The 9,130-nt window shown below is 40.4% G+C and overlaps 1 non-coding gene across 1 annotated transcript; it reads right to left on the minus strand.

Annotated features, from left to right (window-relative positions):
• Nucleotides 1-363: 363 nt before the first annotated feature.
• On the minus strand, nucleotides 364-467 carry LOC148545046 (small nucleolar RNA R71). Its single transcript, XR_015901896.1, has one exon. It is a non-coding gene; the product is annotated as a small nucleolar RNA R71 (small nucleolar RNA).
• Nucleotides 468-9,130: the final 8,663 nt, after the last annotated feature.

Below are 9,130 nucleotides of genomic sequence, written 5' to 3' on the forward strand. Positions count from 1 at the left end.
GTTCTTAGTTCATACATAAACCCAACCTCTGGGAATTGTGGTAGTAGCATCCAGAAACCACCCATTCAGGCCAACAATTTTGAGCTCAAGCCACAGCTAATATCATTGGTGGAAAATCATTGTTCCTTTGGAGGAAATGCTAATGAAGACCCAAACCAACATCTCACAAAATTCCTGAGAATTTGTGACACTGTGAAGTCCAATGGAGTCCAGGAAGATGCCTATAAACTGCTCTTGTTCCCATTTTCACTTAGGGACAAGGCAGCTAAGTGGCTGGAATCATTCCCAAGGGGGAGTCTAACCACATGGGATGAGGTGGAAGGCAAGTTTCTGGCACGTTTCTACCCTCCACAAAAGGTCAATAGGCTTCGATCTGAGGTCCAGACTTTTAGACAACAAGATGGTGAAACTCTCTACGAGGCATGGGAGAGATTCAAGGACTTGACAAGGAAATGCCCACCAAACATGTTCCATGATTGGGTGCAATTGCACATCTTCTATGATGGGCTCTCTTATGAATCAAGGAAGGCTGTAGACCATTCATCAGGAGGTTCATTGAACAAGAAAAAGACCGTGGAAGAAGCCATTGAAGTGATCGAGACAGTGGCTGAGAATGAATACTATTATGCATCAGAAAGGCACAACACTAAGGGAGTCATGGAGCTGAACCATGTTGATACAATTCTAGCCCAAAACAAGGTGTTTGCCAAGCAACTAGCAGAGCTTACCAGGCAATTAGAAACAAAGCAAGTGGCTGCAATACACACACAAGATCAAGAGGAAGTAGGCATTGAAGGAGGTGATTGGGATGAGGTTAACTATGTGGGAAACCAACAAAGGCAATCATATGATCCACACTCCAACACTTACAACCCAGGCTGGAGAAACCACCCAAACTTTGGGTGGGGAAACCAACAAACCCAACCACAAAACCACAAACCTTACAACCACAACCAACAAAACAATTCCACATACCAAAACTCCAACCAAAGATCATACCAAGCCACACAAAACACTTACCCCCAATCATCATATCATGGCTAAAATAATCAACATACCCAACCTAATCCGAACCAACAATTTCAAGATCAATTAAACCGGATGGAAGGAATGCTTGCAACCATGAGCCAAGACATAATTGAATTGAAGGCTTTTAAGGAAGAAGTAAATTCTAACTTGCAAAACCAAGGAGCTGCCATCCAGAAGCTAGAAAATCAAATTTTGTATTTAACTAAGCAAGCCCCTGGGACAAGCAGTTCTCATGCTGCCAAGGCTATTGCAAGGGAGGAATGTAAGGCCATAACCCTCAGAAGTGGAAAGAATCTAAAGGAGATTTCAAGGGAAACCACAGAGGATGAAGCAAAGGAAAATGTGAAAGACAAAGAACAAGGACAATCTGTTACACCATTTGCAACAAAAGAAAAAGAAAAAGAGGTCTTGAAGCCTTACACACCTAAAGCACCTTATCCTCAACGTTTGATGAAAAGTGAAAAGGATGGCCAATTCTCCAGGTTCTTGGAGATTTTCAAGAAGCTTCAAATCAACATTCCCTTTGCTGAGGCAATAGAGCAAATGCCACTCTATGCAAAATTCTTAAAAGAATTAATGACCAAGAAGAGAAGCTGGAGAAATGAGGAAACTGTGTTGTTAACTGAAGAATGCAGTGCTATCATTCAGCACAAATTGCCTCAGAAATTGAAGGACCCAGGCAGTTTCCAAATCCCCTGTATTATAGGAGAAGTCATGGTGGAGAAGGCCTTGTGTGATTTAGGGGCCAGCATCAATTTGATGTCGCTAACAATGATGAGAAGAATGAAGATTGAAGAAGCCAAACCAACAAGAATGGCCCTCCAATTGGCAGATCGAACTTTTAAATTCCCTCATGGGATAGTTGAGGATTTGTTGGTGAAAGTGGGAGAATTTATATTTCCTGCTGATTTTGTGGTGTTAGATATGGAGGAAGAAGCCAAAGCTTCAATAATTCTGGGAAGACCCTTCCTAGCTACTGCTGGAGCCATCATAGATGTGCAAAAGGGTGAACTCACTCTTAGACTCCATGATGAGAAATTGGTGTTTAATGTATTCAAGGCAATGAGCTATCCATCAGAATCACTAAGGGAATGCATGAGGGTTGATGTAGTGGACATTGCAGTACAAGAAACTTTTGAGGAAACAATAAAGGAAGTGGCAGAGGAGGAGTTCACCAAGGATATTGAAGTTAGTGATATCAAGGACGATGACACAACTATGCTAAGCAGGCCAGAGAAAGTGAAAGAAGAAAAGGAAGCACCAAAACCTGAGCTCAAAGCATTGCCCCCTAATCTCAAGTATGCATACTTGGGTAGTGATGAGAGTCACCCTGTTATCATTAGCTCGGCCTTGAGCCAAGAACAGGAAGAAGAATTGATCAAGGTGCTGCAAACTCATCAAGATGCCATTGGATGGACCCTAGCTGATTTGAAGGGGATAAGTTCATCCATATGCATGCATAAAATCTTGTTAGAAGAAGATGCTAGACCCTCCATTCAAGCTCAAAGAAGATTGAATCCCGTCATGAAAGAAGTGGTACAAAAGGAAGTGAGGAAGTTATGGCAGGCAGGGGTAATCTACCCCATTTCTGATAGCCCATGGGTTAGTCCCATCCATGTAGTGCCCAAGAAAGGTGGCATAACTGTGGTTCCAAATGAGAGGAACGAACTCATACCCACAAGAACCGTTACTGGATGGAGGATGTGCATAGACTACAGGAAACTCAATGAAGCTACCAGAAAAGATCATTTCCCACTCCCATTCATGGATCAGATGCTTGAAAGGCTTGCCGGACATGCTTACTATTGCTTCTTGGATGGATATTCGGGCTACAACCAAATAGAATTTGACATTGAAATCAAAGACAAGAAGGGTGTAGAAAACAAGGTGGCAGATCATTTATCAAGGATACCATGTGAAGAAGGAAGCACACAAAGCACACATGTAAATGAGTGCTTTCCTGATGAACAACTCATGGTAATTCACAAAGCACCCTGGTTTGCAGACATAGCAAATTTCAAGGCCACTGGGAGTTTACCTTTGGAATTTAACAAACATCAAAGGAAGAAATTGGTAAATGATGCCAAATACTTCATCTGGGACGAACCATATTTGTTCAAAAAATGTTCCGATGGCATACTCAGAAGATGCATATCCGAGGAAGAAGGAAGGGAAGTTTTATGGGACTGCCATGGCTCCACTTATGGAGGGCACTTTGCAGGAGAAAGAACAGCAGCTAAGGTGTTGCAGTGTGGTTTTTATTGGCCCACTATCTTCAAAGATGCAAAAGAATTAGTGAAGCACTGCCATGAATGCCAGAAAGCTGGGAACTTGCCAAGAAGAAATGAAATGCCACAACAATTCATTCTGGAACTTGAATTGTTTGATGTATGGGGGATAGATTTCATGGGACCATTTCCCTCCTCATACTCAAACAATTACATTCTTGTGGCAGTAGACTATGTCTCCAAATGGGTTGAAGCAATAGCAACTCCAACCAATGATAATAAGGTAGTCATGAACTTCCTCAGAAAACACATTTTTTGCCGTTTTGGGGTGCCAAGAGCAATCATCAGTGATGGAGGAAGCCACTTCTGCAACAAACCATTAGAGGCATTGCTTCTAAAATATGGAGTCAAACACAGGGTGGCCACACCATACCATCCACAGACAAGTGGGCAAGCCGAAATATCTAACAGAGAACTCAAAAGAATCCTGGAAAAGACTGTGGGAACTTCAAGGAAGGACTGGTCGATTAAGCTAGATGATGCTCCTTGGGCATATAGGACAGCTTTCAAAACACCAATTGGAATGTCGCCTTACCAACTAGTATATGGAAAAGCTTGCCATCTGCCACTAGAGTTGGAGCACAAGGCATACTGGGCCTTGAAACTTCTGAACTTGGACAACAAAGCCGCTGGAGAAAGAAGGATGTTGCAAATTCAAGAGTTGGAAGAATTCAGAGCGGAAGCTTATGAGAATGCCAAAATTTACAAAGAAAGAGCAAAGAAGAAGCATGACAGCAACATAACCCCAAGGAAATTTGAAGAAGGGCAAAAAGTATGGCTCTACAATTCTAGGCTGAAGCTGTTTCCAGGGAAGCTAAAATCAAGGTGGTCTGGACCATTCCTTGTCACCAAGGTCTCCAATTATGGACAAGTAGAAATCATGGAAGAAAAGTCACAACGAACCTTCATTGTCAACGGTCAAAGACTTAAACATTACTTGGGAGATGTGGAGGAGAAGGACAAAGTTAAATATCACCTCAACTGAGGAAGCTGACCGTCAAGCTAATGACGTTAAACAAGCGCTTGTTGGGAGGCAACCCAACCTGAGGTAATACCTTTTTGCTGTTTCTTTTATTTGTTTCAATAAAAGGGGTAAAAGTAGTTTCTGTGCATTGCAAAGAATTAAGTTTGGTGTTTCACACCAAACAATGAATTCATGGATCCATAAGTCAAAGGGGAATGTGTGACTCTAAGTTTGGTGTTCCACCATAAAGATCAACTGAACACAACAACCTTTGAATTATGTGAAAGGAACAACTATTCTAAGCAGTCACAGAAATGCTTAAAACCCTTAGTAGCAACATCATTCCAAGATAACTCAAGGATTCAAAGAACACAGAGAAGTAAGTGGGAGACTAAGTTTGGTGTTCACACACCAACTTAAGAATCCGATACTTACCCACACATAGTTTAGCTAACCACTTAAGTGCTTGAGGAGCAAGCAACTTCACTACTCTTTGCAGGAAAGGAAACAAGAACCTTAAAGCATGAAGCAACATGTAGGAAGAAGAAGGAGAAATCAAAGTGTTTCCTGACAACAAAGAGAAAACAAGGAATTTCACAAGGTGGTATTATTCCTTGATAATTCTTTAAAAAGGTTAAACAAAAGCATGCGTGTTCTGGATTAAACTGTAAATGTTGACTCTTTCTGGAATGTGTAGTTTTTCTTGTTAATTGCTTTGAATAAAGTGAATGCCTAGATGTTTGGATATAACTTCACCTTCTTAAACAAGTGCGTGCCATGCTTGTTCTGTTTCCAAAAATAAAAGAAAAGTTTGAACAAAAGTAACTTGGCTAAATTAGTGACAAATCAAGTAGAATTAAGTGGTGGTATGCATGCTTGATTGTTTAGTCACATCACTAAAATTTGAGTGTAGAATTATCATTTTTATGTAGAAGTAAAAATTGTCTATGGATCTTGATGAATAAATGTCTTTGGCCATGAAAAAGAAAGAAAAAGGAGAAGAAAAAGCCACGGAAAAAGGCAACCAAAAAGCAAAAAAAAAATTGAGAAAATAAGCTAGGCACCAATGGTTTGAACTTCTGAGACAAATGCCTGTGGTGTTTTTGTATTAAGGATATGCTTGGATGAATAGGTTCTGAGGAGTGTTTCAACACTTGGTAACTTGGGTTAACTAACCCGGGATTATCAACCAAAAGTCCACTATCAAGAGCAACCTAAATACAAAACATTTAGTCACACAAAGAGGTGCTGGGCACTAATGTCTCAAGAAGAAATGTGAACTAAAATGCCTAAGGTGGATATGTGTAGTGCACTGATAAGAAAAAGAAAATGCCAAAGGCTTGTGCAACACATGACACTAAGCAAACAAGGAGCAAAAGAAGCTCTAAGAAAAAGAAAAGAAAAACAAAGAAGAGAAAAGTGCTAAAGACATAAGAATAACAAGAGGCCATAGCAATTTTTGATGGATGCAATGAAAAAGTGATAATCCTACCTGATAAGTATGAAAAAGTGATGCTGCAACTTTCTGCATAAAACCCTTCTGATGAACTTCAAATGCTTGTTAATATAGCCAATGTAATTGCTTTCTGTTTCATACTTTCTTCTCAATTAACTCAGGACTTGCTTAGGGACAAGCAAGTATTAAGTTTGGTGTTGTGATGCCAAGGCATCATAGGCTAGTTTCACGAGCATTTTTCTGTTAGTTTTAGTTGTTTTATGCATTTTCTTGAGCTTAAAGTAACCAAAAATGGGTAAATGAAGAACAAAGTAATGAACCATCCAAACAATATGATTTTGATGCAAATTCCATGAGTTTTAGTTATATTACTTAAATGCTATGAATGAAAGATTTCTCATGAAATTTTGCAAGACTTTGATGCAATTGTTTGGATGATTTCAGGGAAGAAGAGGCTAAGCAAGGAAGCAACAAAATCAATAAAGGAAGCTTGTATATAACATGTGGAGTTTAAGTTCCAGTTTAAGCCTAAACTGGAGCTTAAACGCCAAAATCATGAAGGATAAGAAATGCTGGGATTGAAGTTTAACCTCCAGTTTGACCTCAAACTGGAGGTTAAACGCCAGAATGAAAAGCCTCACTTAAGGAGCATTCCACGTTTAACCTCCAGTTTGACCTCAAACTGGAGGTTAAACGCCAGAATGAGTAAGCCACCCAGGGAGGAGTTCCACGTTTAACCTCCAGTTTGACCTCAAACTGGAGGTTAAACGCCAGAACCAGGAAGAGTACCAGGGGCCATTCCACGTTTAAGCTCCAGTTTGACTCAAACTGGAGCTTAAACGTGTTCGATAGTTTCTCCACTCCAGGGTTGCTCTCTCCAAGCTTCCACGTTTAACCTCCAGTTTGACCTCAAACTGGAGGTTAAACGTGTTCGATAGTTTCTCCACTCCAGGGTTGCTCTCTCCACCTCCACGTTTAACCTCCAGTTTGACCCCAAACTGGAGGTTAAACGTGTTCGACACCTCCAGGGCCACCATTCCAAGCTTCCACGTTTAACCTCCAGTTTGACCTCAAACTGGAGGTTAAACGTGTTCGACCTCCAGGATGCCTCATTCCTTTTCCACGTTTAACCTCCAGTTTAACCTTAAACTGGAGGTTAAACGTGTTCGACTACATTACTCTCCAGGGCTACCATTCTTCCATTTCCACGTTTAAGCTTCAGTTTAACCTTAACTGAAGCTTAAACGTGCTTTTACAAATGGCCTCACTGGAAGTATCTGGCGTTTAAGTTGCAGTTTAAGCTTAAACTACAACTTAAACGCCACTCTTGAAAAGGGTTTCTGGGCCAAAAATATTGTGATTTAAGTTAGTCTTTGAGCACAATTATTAACTTAAACTTACTTTGGTATGAAACCCAATTGAATATCATGGTTTATGGGATTGGGCCTGAAGGATTGATGAGTTTGAAATCTCAATTTGTTGAGTCATGTGTCATTATTTGATTATCACTAAGTTGGCTCAATAAATGTTACAGGACTTGGATCAACAACCTCATCAAGATTATGGATCATAAACCCAAGGCAAAAGGAAAGCAAGGAGAGGCCTCAAAGCCCAAGAAGCACAACTGAAGCTCAATATAGAAAGTGTATAAATAGGATAGAAGTTAAGTTAGAGAGGACTTTACTTTTACTTTGAGCTAGTTTTTCCTTTTCTTTGTAATTGAATTCAGAGCTATGATTCACTAAACCCCCTTTCATTGGGTTAGGGAGCTCTATTGTAATTCAATGAATCAATAATAGTTTATCTTCTTCTTCAATCTTTTCTCTTGAATTTTGTTAGAAAGCTTCTCGATCTAATTCCATTGAGTAGTTGTCTTGGGAAAGAGACTACTCATACTTGGAATCCTTCGGAGCCTTGGGAAAGGAATGGAGGATTCATGCTAGAGAAGCTTTCTCACAGTGGATTGGATTGGGGTTTGGATGGATATTGTGACATGTAATCCTACCAAATTGTGGTTCATGAAATTGTGTGGTATAATCAGTGATCAAGCATCATCTCTTCTTATGAACATTTAAACCAAGGGATTGGGAATTTGTTTGTTTTTAGAGAGCATTGGTGAGCCAAGGAATTGGGATCCAATCATATAAGATTGCCAAGCAAAATTCAATGAATGCATTGGTTGAGGAAGAGATATACATGTTTTGATTCGGAGATTTCAATATCTCCTAAACCCAATGAATTCCCCATTTCTGATTTCACTTTCTCTTTACATTCTGCAATTCAATTCTTGCAATCATCCCCATTCCCTTTTAATTTCAGCAATTTACATTCTGCTCTTTAATTCATGCAATTTAAGATTCAGCCATTTAATTTTCTTGTCATTTACTTTTCCCGCCAATTTTACATTCCGCAATTCTCATCTCAAATCTTGATTCCGCTCAACTAGAACACACTTCTAATCCGAATTGCTCACTCAACCAATCCTTGTGGGATTCGACCTCACTCTATTGTGAGTTTTTACTTGACGACGATAACCGGTGCACTTGCCGGAAGGAATTTTGCCGATCGTGCAATTTCCTAAATCGTAGCATAACACGTTTATGCGCATCACTCTTGGTGTTGGAAAGAAACCCACTTGTGAACCGGACCATGAACCATTAAAGCTTGAGTCAAAGTTTGAGGCAAACTTTGACTCAAACTTATTCACCAAACTCATCATGCAGATGGCCATTTTGCTGCCATCCACGTTTGAGCCAAAGTTTGAGGTCAAACTTTGAGCCAAACGTGGATCCCTCTTGTTGCATATCAAGCCTTGGGGTGCTACTTTGTCCTCTTGTCAACGTTGCCAATTTTATGCCCACTATAGACTATTATATATGATTAGAAAGCTCTGAATGTCAGCTTTCTAACCCAATTAGAATCACCTTAATTGAACATCTACAACTCAAGTTATGCTCCTTTGAAGAGGACAGGGTCGCTGGCTTTGGTGTGCAACGTTTGAGGTAAAGTTTGCCTCAAACGTGGTCGAAAACGCCAGTTCTGGAGGCTCAAACGCATTTTCCACCCCATACTATTATATATTGTTGGAAAGCCCTGAGTGTCTACTTTTCAATGCCGTTGAAAGCGCATCATTTGGAGCTCTACAGCTCGAGTTATACTCCGTCGAAGGTGCAGAGGTCAGTTGGCCTCACTGCAGGTTGCCACCATGTTTGTTTATGCACATTGCGGGGCAGTTTTCTCCCTCAATTTTAGTGTCCACCATGCAGTCCCATATATGCTTGGAAAGCTCTCGATTCTTACTTTCTATTGCTTTTTGAATCACCTCATTTGGAGCTCTGTAGCTCAAGTTATTCTTGTTGGAAGTATACCCCTTCAGGCTGTTGTGGCGCCAAC

This window comes from Arachis ipaensis, chromosome B9 (assembly GCF_059453495.1).
Source record: "Arachis ipaensis isolate K30076 ecotype BB chromosome B9, ASM5945349v1, whole genome shotgun sequence".
NCBI classification, from domain to species: Eukaryota; Viridiplantae; Streptophyta; class Magnoliopsida; order Fabales; family Fabaceae; genus Arachis; species Arachis ipaensis.